Source organism: Pseudophryne corroboree, chromosome 8 (genome assembly GCF_028390025.1).
Source record: "Pseudophryne corroboree isolate aPseCor3 chromosome 8, aPseCor3.hap2, whole genome shotgun sequence".
Lineage (NCBI taxonomy): Eukaryota > Metazoa > Chordata > Amphibia > Anura > Myobatrachidae > Pseudophryne > Pseudophryne corroboree.
The window spans coordinates 364,650,007-364,671,415 of record NC_086451.1 but is presented as its reverse complement, the minus strand read 5'-3'; the positions used below and the strand labels follow the sequence as shown (position 1 = coordinate 364,671,415).

Here is a 21,409-nt window from a genome sequence, read left to right as displayed (position 1 = left end):
CTCCGAGATCCGAACCCCCCCGAACTTCACCTATTTTACACAGTTTTGAATCAGCCTCGGATCTTCCTGCCTTGCTTGGTTAACCCGAACGAGCCCAAACGTCATCATCCCACTGTCGGATTCTTGCGAGATTCGTATTCTATATAAAGAGCCGCACGTCACTGCGATTTTCACTCGTGCATTGGAGATTGAACGGAGAGGACGTGGCTGCGTTCTCTCCCTGAAAAGCTCCGTAATCTGTGCTCAGTGTGCTGAAAATATCTGTGCTCAGTGTGCTGCAAATATCTGTGCTCAGTGTGCTTAAAATATCTATGTTCTCTGCCTGAAAACGCTCCATATCTGCAGGGCCGTCTTAGCAGCAGTGTGGGCCCCTGGGCACAACAATACACTGGGGCCCCTACCCATCCTCCATGGGTGGGGGTGCTATTAGCGGCAGTTTTGATGTCCCGCAGGCGGTAGGGGGTGTACTATCTTCTGCTCAGCATGTAGGACCTGGAGCAGTAATTTCTGCTAATTACTCCTTTACTGCACAGATGGGGCGGGAGGGAGATCACTAATCTGTAGAAGGGGGCATTGGGCTGAATGAAGGGGCCCCGATACATGACTTCCAGGGTGCTATGGGGTGTTTAATACATAAGGGAGGGGTTGATAGTGGAGTGGGCTTAATTTTCATCATTTTCTGGTGGGGGGCAGCTTGCTTGACTGCAGATATCTCAAGTTCCTGGAAAAAGATTTCTTAGCTTTGAATGGGATAAAAATTAGAGTGTCCCACCCATCAGGAGGTACTGGGGACACCTGTCAGGAGGTACTGGGGACACCAATCAGGAGGTACTGGGGACACCTGTCAGGAGGAACTGGGGACTTGGATATTAGCGTTCAGGAGCCAGGGCAATCCACCAACAAATATATAAAACTGCATATTAGGCGTGTGGAGCTTGAGCAGGGACCAGCTGCTTGAAGGCTGATATCTCTGGTTCTGGGCACAGTAGAGACAAGCTGCCAGTGTCCACCGAAAGGGGAGAGCCCCAGCTTTTGAAATGTACCATCAGAAAAACTCTAAGTTATACAGAGCCCGAGATATCTGGCTGGGAAGAGAAATTAACAGGCTTGGATGGGGACCACTGCTTTGAAGTCGGATATCTCTGGTTCCCTAGGGCCGATTTTAAAAAATCTGGTACCCCTGGAAAGAGGGGACCCCCAGCTATCAGACTAGGGCCCTTATACTCCTGGGGCCCTTGGGCAAGAGCCCATTGAGCCCATACGAAAAGACGGCCCTGCATATCTGTGATCAGTGTGCTGCAAATATCTGTGCTCAGTGTGCTTTATTGTGGGGACTGGGGACCACCAGTATATAATTATAGTAGTACAGTACAGTAGGCCATTGCTGTATTTTGCAGCTCTGTGTCACTACAAGTATCCATTCCATATCTATGCTGCATTTTTGTGAGCAGTATACATAGTATTACAGTGCAGCATTTTGGTGACCAACAGTATATAGTTGTACAGTAGGCCATTGTTGTATCTTGCAGCTTGTGTCACTGCAAGTATCCAATCCATATCTGTGCTGCATTCTTGTGAGCAGTATATATAGTAGTACAGTGCAGCATTTTGGTGACCAACAGTATATAGTTGTACAGTAGGCCATTGCTGTATCTTTCCGCTCTGTGTCACTGCAAGTATCAATTCCATATTTGTGCTGCATTTTTGTGAGCAGTATATATAGTATTACAGTGCAGCATTTTGGTGACCAACAGTATATAGTTGTACAGTAGGCCATTGCTGTACCTTGCAGCTCTGTGTCACTGCAAGTATCCAATCCATATCTGTGCTGCATTTTTGTGAGCAGTATATATAGTAGTACAGTGCAGCATTTTGGTGACCAACAGTATATAGTTTGTACATAGGGCCATTGCTGTATCTTGCAGCTCTGTGTCACTGCAAGTATCCATTCCATATCTGTACTGCATTTTTGTGAGCAGTATATATAGTATTACAGTGCAGCATTTTGGTGACCAACAGTATATAGTTGTACAGTAGGCCATTGCTGTATCTTGCAGCTCTGTGTCACTGCAAGTATCCATTCCATATCTGTGCTGCATTTTTGTGAGCAGTATATATAGTATTACAGTGCAGCATTTTGGTGACCAACAGTATATAGTTGTACAGTAGCCATTGCTGTATCTTGCAGCTCTGTGTCACTGCAAGTATCCAATCCATATCTGTGCTGCATTTTTGTGAGCAGTATATATAGTAGTACAGTGCAGCATTTTGGTGACCAACAGTATATAGTTGTACAGTAGGCCATTGCTGTATCTTGCAGCTCTGTGTCACTGCAAGTATCCATTCCATATCTGTGCTGCATTTTTGTGAGCAGTATATATAGTATTACAGTGCAGCATTTTGGTGACCAACAGTATACATATATAGTACAGTACAGTAGGCCATTGCTATTGATATATTACTGGCATATAATTCCACACATTAAAAAATGGAGAACAAAAATGTGGAGGGAAAAATAGGGAAAGATCAAGATCCACTTCCACCTCGTGCTGAAGCTGCTGCCACTAGTCATGGTCGAGATGATGAAATGCCATTAATGTCGTCTGCCAAGGCCGATGCCCAATGTCATAGCAGAGAGCATGTAAAATCAAAAAAACTAAAGTTCAGTAAAATGACCCAAAAATCTAAATTAAAAGCATCTGAGGAGAAGCGTAAACTTGCCAATATGCCATTTATGACACGGAGTGGCAAGGACGGCTGAGGCCCTGGCTTATGTTCATGGCTAGTGGTTCAGCTTCACATGAGGATGGAAGCACTCAACCTCCCACTAGAAAACTGTAAAGAGTTTAGATGGCAAAAGCACAGCAAAGAACTGTGTGTTCTTATAAATCACAAATCCCCAAGGAGAGTCCAATTGTGTCGGTTGCGATGCCTGACCTTCCCAACACTGGACAGGAAGAGGTGGCGCCTTCCACCATTTGCACGCTCCCTGCAAGTGCTGGAAGGAGCACCCACAGTCCAGTTCCTGATAGTCAAATTGAAGATGTCAGTGTTGAAGTACACCAGGATGAGGATATGGGTGTTGCTGGCGCTGAGGAGGAAATTGACAAGGAAGATTCCGATGGTGAGGTGTTTTGTTTAAGTCAGGCACCTGCGGAGACACCTGTTGTCCGTGGGATGAATATGGCCATTGATACGCCTTGTCAAATTACAAAAAAAATCACCTCTTCGGTGTGGAATTATTTTAACAGAAATGCGGACAACAGGTGTCAAGCCGTGTGTTACCTTTGTCAGGTTGTAATAAGTAGGGGAAAGGACGTTAACCACCTAGGAACATCCTCCCTTATACGTCACCTGGAGCGCATTCATCAAAAGTAATTGACAAGTTCAAAAACTTTGGATGACAGCGGAAGCAGTCCACTGACAACTAAATCCATTCCTCTTGTACCCAAGCTCCTGCAAACCACACCACCAACTCCCTCAGTGTCAATTTCCTCCTTAGACAGGAACGCCAATAGTCCTGCAGGCCATGTCACTGGCAAGTCTGACGAGTCCTCTCCTAACTGGGATTCCTCCGATGGATCCTTGAGTGTAATGCCTACTGCTGCTGTCGCTGCTGTTGTTGCTGCTGGGAGTCGATCGTCATCCCAGAGGGGAAGTCAGAAGTACACTTGTACTACTTCCAGTAAGCAATTGACTGTCCAACAGTCCTTTGCGAGGAAGATGAAATATCACAGCAGTCATCCTGCTGCAAAGCAGATAACTCAGGTCTTGGCAGCTGTTTTGGTGTTAAACGTGTGTCCGGTATCCACCGTTAATTCACAGGGAATTAGAGAATTGCTTGAGGTACTGTGTCCCTTGTACCAAATAACATCTAGGTTCCACTTCTCTAGGCAGGCGATACCGAGAATGTACACAGACCTCAGAAAAAAACTCACCAGTGTCCTAAAAAATGCAGTTGTACCCAATGTCCACTTAACCAGGGACATGTGGACAAGTGGAGCAGGGCAGACTCAGGACTATATGACTGTGACAGCCCACTGGGTAGATGTATTGCCTCCCGCAGCAAGAACAGCAGCGGCGGCACCAGTAGCAACATCTCGCAAACGCCAACTCGTTCCTAGGCAGGCTACGCTTTGTATCACCACTTTCCATAAGAGGCACACAGCTGACAACCTCTTACGGAAACTGAGGAACATCATCGCAGAATGGCTTACCACAATTGGACTCTCCTGGGGATTTGTGACATCGGACAACGCCACCAATATTGTGCGTACATTACATCTGGGCAAATTCCAGCACGTCCCATGTTTTGCACATACATTGAATTTGGTGGTGCAGAATTTTTTTTTAAACGACAGGGGCATGAAAGAGATGCTGTCGGTGGCCCGAAGAATTGCGGGCCACTTTCGGCATTCAGCCGCCGCGTGCCGAATACTGGAGCACCAGCAAACACTCCTGAACCTGCCCCGCCATCATCTGAAGCAAGAGGTGGTAACGAGGTGGAATTCAACCCTCTATATGCTTCAGAGGATGAAGAAGCAGCAAAAGGCCATTCAAGCCTATACATCTGCCTACGATATAGGCAAAGGAGTGGGAATGCACCTGACTCAAGCGCAGTGGAGAATGATTTCAACATTGTTCAAGGTTCTGCAACCCTTTGAACTTGCCGCACATGAAGTCAGTTCAGACACTGCCAGCCTGAGTCAGGTCATTCCCCTCATCAGGCTTTTGCAGAAGCAGCTGGAGAGATTGAAGGAGGAGCTAAAATGGAGCGATTCCGCTAGGTATGTGGGACTTGTGGATGGAGCCCTTAATTCGCTTAAGCAGGATTCACGGGTGGTCAATCTGTTGAAATCAGAGCACTACATTTTGGCCACCGTGCTCAATCCTAGGTTTAAAGCCTACGTTGTATCTCTGTTTCCGGCAGGCACAAGTCTGCACATGTTCAAAGACCTGCTGGTGAGACACTTGTCAAGTCAAGCGGAACATGACCCGTCAAAAGCTCCTCCTTCACATTCTCCCGCAACTGGGGCTGCGAGGAAAAGGCTAAGAATTCCGAACCCACCCGCTTGCAGTGATGCAGGGCAGTCTGGAGCAAGGGCTGACATCTGGTCCGGACTGAAGGACCTGCCAACGATTACTGACATGTCATCTACTGTCACTGCATATGATTCAATCACCATTGAAAGAATGGTGGAGGATTATATGAGTGACAGCTTCCAAGTAGGCACGTCAGACAGTCCTTACGTATACTGGCAGGAAAAAGAGGCAATTTGGAGGCCCTTGCACAAACTGGCTTTATTCTACCTAAGTTGCCCTCCCTCCAGTGTGTACTCCGAAAGAGTGTTTAGTGCCGCCGCTCACCTTGTCAGCAATCGGCGTACGAGGTTACTTCCAGAAAATGTGGAGAAGATGATGTTCATCAAAATGAATTATAATCAATTCCTCTGTGGAGACATTCACCAGCAATTGCCTCCAGAAAGTACACAGGGACCTGAGATGGTGGATTCCAGTGAGGACGAATTAATACTCTGTGAGGAGGGGGATGTAAACAGTGAAAGGGGTGATGAATCGGACGATGAGGAGGAGGTGGACATCTTGCCTCTGTAGAGACAGTTTGTGCAAGGAGAGATTGATTGCTTCTTATTTGGTGGGGGCCCAAACCAACCAGTCATTTCAGCCACAGTCGTGTGGCAGACCCTGTGGCTGAAATGATGGGTTTGTTAAAGTGTGCATGTCCTGTTTAACCAACATAAGGGTGGGTGGGGGGGCCCAAGGACAATTCCATCTTGCACCTCTTTTTTTTTTTTTCTCTGCATCATGTGATGTTTGGGGCTAATTTTTTTAAGTGCCATCCTGTCTGACACTGCAATGCCACTCCTAGATGGGCCAGGTGTTTGTGCCGCCCACTTGGGTCGCTTAGCTTAGTCATCCAGCGACCTCGCTGCAAATATTAGGACTAAAAATAATATTTTGAGGTGTGAGGTGTTCAGAATAGACTGGAAATTAGTGGAAATTATGGTTATTGAGGTTAATAATACTATTAGATCAAACTGACCCCCAAATTCTATGATTTAACTGTTTTTGAGGGTTTTTTTTTTTTAAAAAAACACCCGAATCCAAAACACACCCGAATCCGATAAAAAATTTTCAGGGAGGTTTTGCCAAAACGCGTCCGAATCCAAAACACGTCCGCGGAACCGAATCCAAAACCAAAACACAAAACCCGAAAAATTTCCGGTGCACATCTCTAATATAAATAAATATATATATATATATATATATATATGTATTTTATATATATATATATATATATATATATATATATATAGATATATATAGATAGATAGATAGATAGATAGATAGATAGATAGATAGATAGATAGATAGATAGATAGATAGATAGATATAGTAGTTGCAGACATCTGGCACTAGTGTCTCCTATAAGTGCTGATAATTGCTCCAGTGCCTTCCAGGAGTTAAAAAAAACCTGGATATACGAAATAAAAAGCACGTTTGCACTTTAAAATTGAAGTTTCTGAGTGCCGCCAACTTGTTTATATATATAGATAGAAAGATAAATAGATAGATAGATAGATAGATAGATAGATAGATAGATAGATAGATAGATAGATAGATAGATAGATAGATAGATAGATAGACATATTCCTACATATGTCACATCTGAGATTTTTTGTGGATCCAGATTTGGAGAAGATGATTCTGGTGCACTTGGATCTCTAAATAACAAGCGAGCGGGATGGATGAAGGTCTTGCGCTTTTATTACTTGGAGAAGTTTAACAGGTTTCACCAAAGACAGTTGAAATAGAGACACGACTGAATGTTAATGGGTGGCTGGAGATACCGGCACCTTGACCAAGAACTTAATGGAGGAATCCCGAAGGCTGGTTACCCCGGCATACGGAACAGGTAGCCAGGTAGGACACGGGAACAGAGTTGACAGTCTGCGTAAGACTGTAACATGCGGCTCGGGTGATTTTGTGGTAAGCAGGAACCTGACACTGGAGACGCTGCCGGAGCATAGAGAACTAACAAGATGGTGTCGCCGGACCCCGCCGCCAGTAACACAGCCCAGACTGATCACAGAAGCACTGGCTCCACAGCAGCACCGCTCACCCCGCCGGAGGAACATGCTGCCAGTCTGCAGAGCCGCCATCCAGTGCCCCTGACTGACCTCCCAGCGCACCCCGCCCAGCACCAGAAGCCTGCACCTCCACCAGCTGGACCCCTCCAGAGGGACCGGACAGGTAATAGCCGGCTCCCCTGCACAGTCTCCCGCCGGACCGTGACAATATATGTGCATACACAGTCACACGGTGTAATTCTGCCAATAAGCAGATTTGCACTATGCGATTTCCCTTCATCACCCCAGAGTCAAAATCCACCGATACTGACTATGCACACTGGGCCTAATTCAGACCTGATCGCTGCTGTGCGTTTTCGCACAGCGGGTGATCAGGTCTGAACTGCATATGCACCGGCGCCGCAGAGTGCCAGCGCATGCCAGAGATGTGATCAGCATCTCTGCTCAGCGATTGCCTCTGCCTGATTGACAGGCAGAGGCATTCGCTGGGCGGGCCGGCGGCGTTGAGCCTCCATTTTGCAATGCAGGCGTGCCCGGAACCAGGGGTGGGGGGGGGGCGAGGCGGCTGCGTGGTGTTACATGCAGCCACTGCGACCCAGAGAGCGATGGGTAGCTCCCTGCCAGCGCGCAGAAGCTGCGCTGGTAGGGAGCTACTCTTCAGGTACAAAAGCATAGCCGCCGTGCGATGCTTTTGTACCTGTGCGGCAGGAGGAGGGCCAGACATGTGGGGCAGTATAGCCCTGCGAGCAAAATTTTACATGGCTACGATGAGGTCTGAATTAGGCCCACAGTGCGATTTTGGATCTGTGCAATTTGTGCTATAGTCAATTTTGACTATACAATGTTCTAGATTGTACAATTTCTAGTCAAAATTGACCTTCCTTTACACTGTATTTATACTTGCGATGCCGACCCTGTGGGAGCGTGCATCAGCATTACAAGCTGTATACATGAAAAACACATAATAACAACATATATGTGACTTAAGTGAGATTGGTCATTGTAATTTTATTATCCATTTTATATTTTGAATTGAAAATAAAACATTTTTATACAGCTTGCCAGCGCTTTCTACCTTGTTGCTTTTTTCTGTTTTTCTAAAAAAGGCTGAGTATTCCCTTTGTTATCAGAAAGCTGCAGGCAACCTTGTTAAAAAAAAACACTGGGTATTTAATTGGCGCCAGGATACACACATTTTTTCTTTTGTTATTGTGAGTGCCAGACCTCCATGAGTTATTGCTAGATTGAGTTGTGTACAGTAGGTTTACACAGGGCCGGATTAACAATGGGGCGGATGGAGCTGCAGCTCCAGGCCCCCTCTTCAAAATAGGCCCACAGGATCTCCTGCAGATGGAAACAGGAAAACATTTTTTTTCCTGTTTTCCTGTTCAGTAGCCGTCTGATGTCCCGCCCCCTTGAGATAAGGCACAAGCGCCGGCCAGCGTGCAAGACAGCAGCAGCCAGCAGCGGACTTGCCTGCCTGGAAGTCGGGTGACTTTCTCTGCCGAGGCCGGCTCCTGCTGCTTGCTGAATGTTAGGATTTTTTCTCTCAAAGGGGCGTGGTCACGGACCCGTGATTAGGCCACGCCCCCGACTGTGCCTGGTCTGTCTTTATGCACCCCTGCTTTCTTCTTCTGTGTCCCGCTCGCTCAGTAACGGGGTGGGTGGGGGGAACAGGCTGTGTGTGTGTGTAGGGACTGGGGGGCATAGACTGTGTGTGTGACACACACAGTCTATGCCCCCCAGTCCCTACACACACACACAGCCAGTGCCAGATTAAGGATCACATGGGCCTGGAGCTGAAATTTATGAAGGGCCTATTGTGTACCGCCGCAGGGGTTGTGACCAGCAACAGCGGGTTTGTGACTCATGCAGGGCCCGCCACACATTGGCCCTCATTACGAGTTGTTCGCTCGCTAGCAGTTTTTAGCAGCCGTGCAAATGCTAAGCCGCCGCCCTCTGGGAGTGTATATTAGCTTAGCAGAAGTGCGAACGAAAGGATCGCAGAGCGGCAACAAAAAAAGATTGTGCAGTTTCTGAGCAGCTCCAGACCTACTCAGCGCTTGCGATCACTTCAGACTATTTAGTTCCTGTTTTGACGTCACGAACACGCCCTGCGTATGCCCAGCCACGCCTGCATTACCCCAGGCACGCCTACGTTTGTATCTGACACGCCTGCGTTTTTCCACACACTCCCCGAAAACAGTCAGTTACCACCCAGAAACACCCACTTCCTGTCAATCACTCTGCGGTCAGCAGTGCGACTGAAAAGCGTAGCTAGACCTTGTGTGAAACTACATCGGCTGTTGTGAAAGTACGTCGCACATGCGCATTGCGGCACTTACACATGAGCAGAAGTGCCGCTTTTTTGACTAAACGCTGCGCTGCGACCGAAAACAGCTAGCAAACAACTCGGAATGACCACCATTGTTCTTTGCCTGAGTCAAAGCCATCCTGGGTCCTAGTGGTTCATTTACTAAAGGTTCTAAAAATGAAAATTGGTGATGTTGCCCATAGTAACCATTCAAATTCTGTCTATCGTTTCTCTAATGCATCCCAGATAAATGATAGTCAGAATCTGATTGGTTGCTATGGGCAACATCACCACTTTTCATTGTTAGAACCTTTAGTAAATGCCCCTAGTGTCTGCGTGCTGTAGCAGGTAAGCAGAGGCGCGGAATCACATTTGCTGATTACAGAGTATGGCACTTTTTAATTTTAAAGGCAACATTTTGGTTGCGACGCATCACTGCAGCTGTGTTGTGTATAATGATTTGTGCACTAAAGTGTGGTATTGTATTTATGGGATGCAGTCAGCATGTCAACAATTCCAATGTCAGAAGTTATGATGTCAACATTTTTGAAATGTCAGCATGGACTATGTCAGCTTCTGCAGAATATTGACATGTTCACAATGTCGGCATCAATGTTTCAGTCCCCTTCCGGACCATTTTCAAGACTGCCGATAATTAGTGCAGCCGATCTCAAGCCGACAAGTAAATGCCGGTACTTTCTGCTTTGAGAGCGGCTTGTGTGATTGTTGGTGGTCTTGAAATTGTTCCAGAACGGCATCAAAGCATTGACACTTTAGGTGAATATATAATTCATAGCCTTCGGTATCCGGTCTGTACGTCAGCCACACTTAGGTTGACAGTAATTAGGTCGACGTGCATTCGGTCGACATGGTCACTATGTCGACATGGATAAAGGTCGACATGAGGGTTTTTTTTATTTATTTTTTTAAACTTTTTCATATGTTACGATCCACGTGGACTACGACTGGGAATAGTAACCCGTGCGGTAGCGGAGCGAGGCACCTTGTCAGCCATGCGAGGGGACACGGTGCACTAACTGGGGTTCCCGGTCACTTTACGAAGAAAACGATAGCAATTTTTTAATTAAAACTCATGTCGACCTTTTTCCATGTCGACCTAATGACCGCGTCTACCTATTTCGGGTGTCGACCTAGTCGCTGTCTACTAATAGTGGTCAACCTAAGTGTGGTCGACCCTATGATCCACACCCTAGCCCATGGGTCTTCAACCTGCGACCCTCCAGCTGCTGTGGAACTATACATCCCAGCATGCCCTGCCTCAGTTTTAGCATGCCTTAATAGCAAAACTGTGGCAGGGCATGCTGGGATGTGTAGTTTCACAGCACCCGGAGGGCCGCAGGTTGAAGACCCATGCCCTAGCCTTTACTACAGCATGTGATGCAGGTTATACATTTTTCTGGTGGTATTACACTTCCATTCTTTCTTCTCACTCTCTCACTCTATATCTATCTATATCTATCTATATATACACGCTGTCAGGCGTGGTGCAAGCCGCTCAGCAGGGTCTGCAAAAGCAGGGAGGCGCCGGATGGGAGAGGCTCTGTCCTTGCTCTGTTTCTGTCGGCTGCCGCTGCGCCTATCACACTATGACAAACAGCGGCGCCAGCACCTTGAAGCGTGGCATCCAACACCCGGCAAAATCAACCCCCCCCCCCCCCCCCCCTCTTCGGCTGAGTGTGAGGGCAGTGACGATGAGGGGGAGTTAGAGGGAGGCTGAGGGCAGGGGCTCTGAAGGGGGACTTACAGGGAGGGTGAAGGCAGGAACGCTGAGAGAGAGTTACAAGGAGGGTGAGGGCAGGGACGCTGAGGATGAGTTGGAGGGAGGGTGAGTGCAGGGACACTGAGGGGGAGTTGGAGGGAGGGTGAGTGCAGGGACGCTGAGGGGGAGTTGGAGGGAGGGTGAGGGCGGGGACGCTGAGGGGGAGTTGGAGGGGGGGTGAGGGCAGGGACGCTGAGGGGGAGTTAGAGGGAGGCTGAGGGCAGGGGCTCTGAAGGGGGACTTACAGGGAAGGTGAGGGCAGGGACGCTGAGGGAGAGTTATAGGAAGGGTGAGGGCAGGGACGCTGATGGGGAGTTGGAGGGAGGGTGAGGGCAGGGACGCTAAGAGGGAGGGACGCTTAGAGGGAGGGTAAATTGAAATGAAAAATTAAACAAGAACAACTATGGGTCTCACATATGACTGTACACATTAATAACAAAACCCCATATTTGTATAAACATAGTCAACATGGCACCCCACAACTGCTTACACAGTACCTAGTAAACGGCTGAGACATACCTCCAGAAGATTTACAGGATTTTCCTCCAGTTTCCCATCCCATAGCAGGAGGTGCAGAGCCGACGGCAGGTAGTAAATGTCCATCTAACGAGAGTGATCAAACAGGGGGACGGGGACAAATGCCAAAATCTTCCCAGTGAGGAGCCTTGGCCAATCCGCACCTAGGATGTTAACTGGTCCGTGCCTATTCTCCGTCACCTTTGCTCCAGGGCAGTGGGGATTGGAAATCCAGGCAGCTTCCAGGGCTGTAGTGTGCTGCTGCCGCTGTGCTGTCCGTGCGGTACGGTGCCCTGGGCCTGCTGCCCTGAGCACCGGCACTGGATGCTCATCATTTTCCGTGGGTGCTACCGGGCCCGAGCATCCACGGAATCGGCACCTATGCCCTACACACACACACACACAGCCTGTCCCCCCCCCCCCCCCAGTCCCTACACACACACATACACAGCCTGTTCCCCCAGTCCCTACACACACACACAGTCTATGCCCCCCAGTCCCTACACACACTCTGTTCACCCCCCCCCCCCAGTCCCTACACATACACAGCCTGTCCCCCCCCCCCAGTCCCTACACACACACATACATAGCCTGTTCCCCCAGTCCCTACACACACACACAGGGCCGGATTAACAATGGGGCGGATGGAGCTGCAGCTCCAGGCCCCCTCTTCAAAATAGGCCCACAGGATCTCCTGCAGATGGAAACAGGAAAACATTTTTTTTCCTGTTTTCCTGTTCAGTAGCCGTCTGATGTCCCGCCCCCTTGAGATAAGGCACAAGCGCCGGCCAGCGTGCAAGACAGCAGCAGCCAGCAGCGGACTTGCCTGCCTGGAAGTCGGGTGACTTTCTCTGCCGAGGCCGGCTCCTGCTGCTTGCTGAATGTTAGGATTTTTTCTCTCAAAGGGGCGTGGTCACGGACCCGTGATTAGGCCACGCCCCCGACTGTGCCTGGTCTGTCTTTATGCACCCCTGCTTTCTTCTTCTGTGTCCCGCTCGCTCAGTAACGGGGTGGGTGGGGGGAACAGGCTGTGTGTGTGTGTAGGGACTGGGGGGCATAGACTGTGTGTGTGACACACACAGTCTATGCCCCCCAGTCCCTACACACACACACAGCCTGTTCCCCCCACCCACCCCGTTACTGAGCGAGCGGGACACAGAAGAAGAAAGCAGGGGTGCATAAAGACAGACCAGGCACAGTCGGGGGCGTGGCCTAATCACGGGTCCGTGACCACGCCCCTTTGAGAGAAAAAATCCTAACATTCAGCAAGCAGCAGGAGCCGGCCTCGGCAGAGAAAGTCACCCGACTTCCAGGCAGGCAAGTCCGCTGCTGGCTGCTGCTGTCTTGCACGCTGGCCGGCGCTTGTGCCTTATCTCAAGGGGGCGGGACATCAGACGGCTACTGAACAGGAAAACAGGAAAAAAAATGTTTTCCTGTTTCCATCTGCAGGAGATCCTGTGGGCCTATTTTGAAGAGGGGGCCTGGAGCTGCAGCTCCATCCGCCCCATTGTTAATCCGGCCCTGCACACAGCCGGTTCCCCCCACCCACCCCGTTACTGAGCGAGCGGGACACAGAAGAAGAAAGCAGGGGTGCATAAAGACAGACCAGGCACAGTCGGGGGCGTGGCCTAATCACGGGTCCGTGACCACGCCCCTTTGAGAGAAAAAATCCTAACATTCAGCAAGCAGCAGGAGCCGGCCTCGGCAGAGAAAGTCACCCGACTTCCAGGCAGGCAAGTCCGCTGCTGGCTGCTGCTGTCTTGCACGCTGGCCGGCGCTTGTGCCTTATCTCAAGGGGGCGGGACATCAGACGGCTACTGAACAGGAAAACAGGAAAAAAAATGTTTTCCTGTTTCCATCTGCAGGAGATCCTGTGGGCCTATTTTGAAGAGGGGGCCTGGAGCTGCAGCTCCATCCGCCCCATTGTTAATCCGGCCCTGTGTGTGTGTGTAGGGACTGGGGGAACAGGCTGTGTATGTGTGTGTGTAGGGACTGGGGGGGGGGACAGGCTGTGTATGTGTAGGGACTGGGGGGGGGGGTGAACAGAGTGTGTGTAGGGACTGGGGGGCATAGACTGTGTGTGTGTGTAGGGACTGGGGGAACAGGCTGTGTATGTGTGTGTGTAGGGACTGGGGGGGGGGGGGGGGGGACAGGCTGTGTGTGTGTGTGTGTAGGGCATAGGTGCCGATTCCGTGGATGCTCGGGCCCGGTAGCACCCACGGAAAATGATGAGCATCCAGTGCCGGTGCTCAGGGCAGCAGGCCCAGGGCACCGTACCGCACGGACAGCACAGCGGCAGCAGCACACTACAGCCCTGGAAGCTGCCTGGATTTCCAATCCCCACTGCCCTGGAGCAAAGGTGACGGAGAATAGGCACGGACCAGTTAACATCCTAGGTGCGGATTGGCCAAGGCTCCTCACTGGGAAGATTTTGGCATTTGTCCCCGTCCCCCTGTTTGATCACTCTCGTTAGATGGACATTTACTACCTGCCGTCGGCTCTGCACCTCCTGCTATGGGATGGGAAACTGGAGGAAAATCCTGTAAATCTTCTGGAGGTATGTCTCAGCCGTTTACTAGGTACTGTGTAAGCAGTTGTGGGGTGCCATGTTGACTATGTTTATACAAATATGGGGTTTTGTTATTAATGTGTACAGTCATATGTGAGACCCATAGTTGTTCTTGTTTAATTTTTCATTTCAATTTACCCTCCCTCTAAGCGTCCCTCCCTCTTAGCGTCCCTGCCCTCACCCTCCCTCCAACTCCCCATCAGCGTCCCTGCCCTCACCCTTCCAATAACTCTCCCTCAGCGTCCCTGCCCTCACCTTCCCTGTAAGTCCCCCTTCAGAGCCCCTGCCCTCAGCCTCCCTCTAACTCCCCCTCAGCGTCCCTGCCCTCACCCCCCCTCCAACTCCCCCTCAGCGTCCCCGCCCTCACCCTCCCTCCAACTCCCCCTCAGCGTCCCTGCACTCACCCTCCCTCCAACTCCCCCTCAGTGTCCCTGCACTCACCCTCCCTCCAACTCATCCTCAGCGTCCCTGCCCTCACCCTCCTTGTAACTCTCTCTCAGCGTTCCTGCCTTCACCCTCCCTGTAAGTCCCCCTTCAGAGCCCCTGCCCTCAGCCTCCCTCTAACTCCCCCTCATCGTCACTGCCCTCACACTCAGCCGAAGAGGGGGGGGGGGGGTTGATTTTGCCGGGTGTTGGATGCCACGCTTCAAGGTGCTGGCGCCGCTGTTTGTCATAGTGTGATAGGCGCAGCGGCAGCCGACAGAAACAGAGCAAGGACAGAGCCTCTCCCATCCGGCGCCTCCCTGCTTTTGCAGACCCTGCTGAGCGGCTTGCACCACGCCTGACAGCGTGTATATATAGATAGATATAGATAGATATAGAGTGAGAGAGTGAGAAGAAAGAATGGAAGTGTAATACCACCAGAAAAATGTATAACCTGCATCACATGCTGTAGTAAAGGCTAGGGCATGGGTCTTCAACCTGCGGCCCTCCGGGTGCTGTGAAACTACACATCCCAGCATGCCCTGCCACAGTTTTGCTATTAAGGCATGCTAAAACTGAGGCAGGGCATGCTGGGATGTATAGTTCCACAGCAGCTGGAGGGTCGCAGGTTGAAGACCCATGGGCTAGGGTGTGGATCATAGGGTCGACCACACTTAGGTTGACCACTATTAGTAGACAGCGACTAGGTCGACACCCGAAATAGGTAGACGCGGTCATTAGGTCGACATGGAAAAAGGTCGACATGAGTTTTAATTAAAAAATTGCTATCGTTTTCTTCGTAAAGTGACCGGGAACCCCAGTTAGTGCACCGTGTCCCCTCGCATGGCTGACAAGGTGCCTCGCTCCGCTACCGCACGGGTTACTATTCCCAGTCGTAGTCCACGTGGATCGTAACATATGAAAAAGTTTAAAAAAATAAATAAAAAAAACCCTCATGTCGACCTTTATCCATGTCGACATAGTGACCATGTCGACCGAATGCACGTCGACCTAATTACTGTCAACCTAAGTGTGGCTGACGTACAGACCGGATACCGAAGGCTATGAATTATATATTCACCTAAAGTGTCAATGCTTTGATGCCGTTCTGGAACAATTTCAAGACCACCAACAATCACACAAGCCGCTCTCAAAGCAGAAAGTACCGGCATTTACTTGTCGGCTTGAGATCGGCTGCACTAATTATCGGCAGTCTTGAAAATGGTCCGGAAGGGGACTGAAACATTGATGCCGACATTGTGAACATGTCAATATTCTGCAGAAGCTGACATAGTCCATGCTGACATTTCAAAAATGTTGACATCATAACTTCTGACATTGGAATTGTTGACATGCTGACTGCATCCCATAAATACAATACCACACTTTAGTGCACAAATCATTATACACAACACAGCTGCAGTGATGCGTCGCAACCAAAATGTTGCCTTTAAAATTAAAAAGTGCCATACTCTGTAATCAGCAAATGTGATTCCGCGCCTCTGCTTACCTGCTACAGCACGCAGACACTAGGGGCATTTACTAAAGGTTCTAACAATGAAAAGTGGTGATGTTGCCCATAGCAACCAATCAGATTCTGACTATCATTTATCTGGGATGCATTAGAGAAACGATAGACAGAATTTGAATGGTTACTATGGGCAACATCACCAATTTTCATTTTTAGAACCTTTAGTAAATGAACCACTAGGACCCAGGATGGCTTTGACTCAGGCAAAGAACAATGGTGGTCATTCCGAGTTGTTTGCTAGCTGTTTTCGGTCGCAGCGCAGCGTTTAGTCAAAAAAGCGGCACTTCTGCTCATGTGTAAGTGCCGCAATGCGCATGTGCGACGTACTTTCACAACAGCCGATGTAGTTTCACACAAGGTCTAGCTACGCTTTTCAGTCGCACTGCTGACCGCAGAGTGATTGACAGGAAGTGGGTGTTTCTGGGTGGTAACTGACTGTTTTCGGGGAGTGTGTGGAAAAACGCAGGCGTGTCAGATACAAACGTAGGCGTGCCTGGGGTAATGCAGGCGTGGCTGGGCATACGCAGGGCGTGTTCGTAACGTCAAAACAGGAACTAAATAGTCTGAAGTGATCGCAAGCGCTGAGTAGGTCTGGAGCTGCTCAGAAACTGCACAATCTTTTTTTGTTGCCGCTCTGCGATCCTTTCGTTCGCACTTCTGCTAAGCTAATATACACTCCCAGAGGGCGGCGGCTTAGCATTTGCACGGCTGCTAAAAACTGCTAGCGAGCGAACAACTCGTAATGAGGGCCAATGTGTGGCGGGCCCTGCATGAGTCACAAACCCGCTGTTGCTGGTCACAACCCCTGCGGCGGTACACAATAGGCCCTTCATAAATTTCAGCTCCAGGCCCATGTGATCCTTAATCTGGCACTGGGTTTACACTAATACTAAAGCTCTGTGCACTAATAGGTGCGCTACTTTCTATTACTTGGTTTATAGTCTCATTTTGTTAAAAAGTACTTATTATGATTATTTTTTTCATTATTATTATTTTTAGTAGTAGCAGTAGTATTATCTTTTATTTATGTGGTGCCAAAAGAATTCCATAGCGCCTTACATGGTGGATGAAATATACAGCAAGATAAACCAGTATATGAATCATTCACAAATGTACATAATTACATAGATTGCTTAATTATCTAAAGTCCACAGAGAGAGTGAGGGCCCTGCTGGCAAGATCTTACGTTCTGTATTTCTTATACAGTATGTTAATAATATACTACAGAGGGAACACCAATTTACATCCATATATCTGCAAGTACTGGGATGCCCACTTTGAGCATATTCAGATGCGCATATAGCACTTGTTTGGTCTTTCTATGCACCATCAGTCGCACCATTAAAACTTGCACCAACCCTATGGCTGGTGCAGATTATCCATCGAAATATGTCATCTGTGTAAAAAATTCTGCGTGTCTGTGTTCTACCACTATCCGCAGCACATCACTCACATGAGTCATGCATAAGACTGACCATCTCCAGCTATCTACTTAGCCTCCTCCCTGTCATATACCTCCCAACATTGTTATAAATGAAAACAGGACACCTTACGCGCCGAAGGCATGCCTGCTGAACAATGGGTGGGGCCTCATCAGGAAGGGGTGGAGCCCCATGGCAAACCCTATTGACATCACTGTGTGGGCATGCCCAGCACGCAGCCCCCAGGTTCTCTTTCTACACTGTTAATAGTATTCTGTGCATCTGCATAGAGCAGCGGTGACGGTGCTCTCCCCCCCAGCTCCATCCACCCCACCCCCCCTCCGGCCCGCAGGACACTACAACCCATGGGTGGGTCAGTGAGACAATCCCAAGAATAGAGATTGTCCACTGGGAGGTATTCTGTCTCCACCCAGGAACAGCACCACATGCGTCTCCCGTGTGCCTAAATCGCAGCTCTGACTCTGTGCATACAGAATATTAATGCATGCTCAGTGCGACTTAGATGTACAGAAGAAAAAACGCTCCACTGCGTCTGACATCGCTGCTGCATCCTACTCAGAATCAGGACTGAAATGAGTGACATAGTATACAGTATATTATTCAGTGTATTTGAGCGCCCCCAAAATGTTTACTCTTTTCGCCGTATTGTAGCGCCAGCCTTGTACAAAGGCCTGATACAGTCTTACTCTGATTTTGCCTGGAATTGGAGATGCAGATGTAATAAAGTCTTAAATGTTGACAGATTTATTCTGAGACAGCAACTTTGACCCTTTTCGTGCCACGAGTACGGAAGGTGAGTGTGTTTTCTTTAATTAGCCTAATATGTTAAGTGAATAATGCCCTTTAATTATCCTTCTTGACCCCATCTTATCAATGTAATTAACTTATCATTCCCTGTAGAACAATTACTGACTACATCAGTTTCAGCCATACTATACGGTACTTTTTAGCGATTCCACAGTGCACGTTGTTTGTGAAATCAATCTCGCCGGTTGCTAGCACACTGCATTACAGAACCTTTGTCTTTGAAATCAAATCATTGAATCCAACATACTGGCAACTACAATTATATTCCGTCGTTTAAAGAACAGCTTTGAAGTGACAGGAAATGTGTTTCATTTGATTACGCATATGGAACAGTTAGAACAATCTTGAAAAACTCCTTCACTCAGCAAACGACTTTACTACAGTGACAGGGGGTGGAAAGAAATGTCCAGTTAGGTTTTTAGTAGGAACTATTTTACTATCCAAAGTAAACCTGAAGCTTTACATGTTATACATACTGTGTATCTATAGTAACATATAGATTTCTGGAATCAGTATGAATTACCAGCAGCTGTCAGTATATCGACAGCTGCATCCCGACCACCAGTCGGCAGCGGCGACACCCACAGAGGGAGAATAGCCTGTGGCATTGGTATTCTGGCAGCAGGATTTCACCACTAGTCAGGATTCCGGCGTCGGCATTGTGACCGCCGGGATCTCAACTAGCGGAATTTTAACCACTTCCGAGATTTCTCTAGTTGGAGACAGAGGTGGTCATTCCTACCCGATTGCTCGCTGCAGTTTATCGCAGAGCAGCGATTGGGTCGGAATTGCGCATGCGCCGAAGGCCATCATTCCCTGATTGACAGGCAGAGGCGGTCGCTGGGTGGGAGGGGTTGGCGCGGTCCGGCCAACGCAGGTGTGGCCGCATCGCGTGGGGGGTGGGCCGCAGTGGCTGCATGATGTCACACGCGGCCGCTGCGACCAGGGGCAGCGACGATCAACTCCTAGCCAGCTGCAGAAGCTGCGCTGGCCGGGAGTTACTCCACAAGTACTAAAGCATCGACGCTGTGCGATGCTTTTGTGCTTGTGCGGGGGGGGGGGGGGGGGGGACTGACATGCGGGGGGGACTAGCCCTGTGCTGGGCGTCCCCCCGCATGTCTGGGAACATGATCGTAGCTGTGCTAAATTTTGCACAGCTACGATCAACTCGGAATGACCCCCAGAATTCCTCCTCCTCATGCAGAAAGGAAAATGATGTTTATTGATCTGATCCAATTATGGAACATGGGTGTAGATGTGTGCAGACCCCATGTTTTGGTTTTGGTTCTAGATCATTGTCGTGTTTTGGTTTTGATTTTGCAAAATTATCTTCAAGTGTTTTGGGTTTGGTATTAGTTCTGGGTTTCTTTTAAAAAAAACTATGCAAAATCAATAAAAACAGCTAGATTCATATACTGTTACTTGGACCTGTTTTTGGTCTTATAGTATTATTAACATCTATAACATTGATTTCCAATAATTTCCAATCAATTTTTCTCACCTCACCGTACATTCTCCTGAGTGAAATGACACCTGAAATCACAAGGGAGGGACTTACATGTGGCCCATAACCTGAGATTCGTTATTTATATCCGATTTCCAAACTTGAGGGAAAACCTGACTCGGAACTCAGTACACTGAAATCCCCAAAAATTGATCCGAGCCAGGACTCAGTTCTACTGGGATACCCAAATTTGGGTGTGTTAGGTATTCAATAAAACTGAGCCACTCATCTCTAATAAAAAGTTAATACTGTATATGAACAGGAATGTAACGAACCAGTTCCAGCACTTTGGGCATAAGTTCAATGGGCTGTCATGGCTGACTGGTATTTGCCCGTCACACATTGCTGCCCAGGTGGAACCTGTCACTAGTTCCATGAGAGAGCTCACTGCTCTTTACCAGAATTTGGAAAGGGGTGGGTTACGAGAAAACCAGAGTGGCCAACATTTTTGGGGAACTGCTTGAATTCCCTCTATAATAGTAAATCATTGCTGCTGTTTAGCAATTATCATCATAAACACAGAAAACCTAATGCCTGCTCCAAAAATCATGAAAATTTAAATAAGTAAAAAGTGTAAAACGGCTGAATTTGATAGCATTGGCTTAGCATTATTATTATACATATTATTAGTTAAATCAATAAACAAATATTTTTTTTATTCTATAGACTGTTAAATCTACAAGAATTCTATCATTGGGAAGATTCTTCTTTGAAATAACTTGGAGCTCTGAGACTATATTATAGTTCTGTTGCCTTCCCTTTATAATTACCTGGCCCATGCATGGAATTAGTAAATCTGTAAAAAGGAAAGGCAACATGAGGCTTATCATTGTGTACACATTACTTTATGGATAACTGCCTTTAAAAACAGAATTATATTAAAACAAAATACTTGCTCATTAAATAGAATTAAGTCTAGGCTGAGCTCTATTTCCTTAGGAGAGTGAAACGCACTTGTGTTGTCTGATTAGAACTTTGGAACGTATAGAGCCAAGCCACTCTTGTGACGAAATCCCTGAGATGAAATGCGTCAGGTTATGGCACACAATATACTTGTGCTAAGAACCGGCAGCAGAGTAGGCTGAAATGTCTGTTCTATGTGACTGTATGCTTCTGTAATGGTTTCAAACTGTCCACACAATATTGTATCTCTCTGGAACATATAATTCTGTTTTCCATCAAGTCATCTCTACATAAACAAGTTCCCTCATTTGTCCCTTCTACAGATTTAGTAAGTCCATGGAGGAATTGGTTAAATAAAATAAGAATTTACTTACCGATAATTCTATTTCTCGTAGTCCGTAGTGGATGCTGGGGACTCCGTAAGGACCATGGGGAATAGCGGCTCCCCAGGAGACAGGGCACAAAAGTAAAAGCTTTAGGATCAGGTGGTGTGCACTGGCTCCTCCCCCTA

General features: G+C 48.2%; 1 long non-coding RNA gene across 1 annotated transcript in view; it reads right to left on the bottom strand.

The window, feature by feature from the left end:
• The window catches only part of LOC134947807 (uncharacterized), a 41,981-nt gene extending 29,865 nt beyond the window's left edge, over nucleotides 1-12,116 (bottom strand). The window contains exon 1 of the long non-coding RNA XR_010182789.1: nucleotides 11,723-12,116. This is a non-coding gene — a long non-coding RNA (uncharacterized LOC134947807). The remainder of the gene's footprint in view (nucleotides 1-11,722) is intronic.
• Between the last annotated feature and the right edge of the window lie 9,293 nt (nucleotides 12,117-21,409).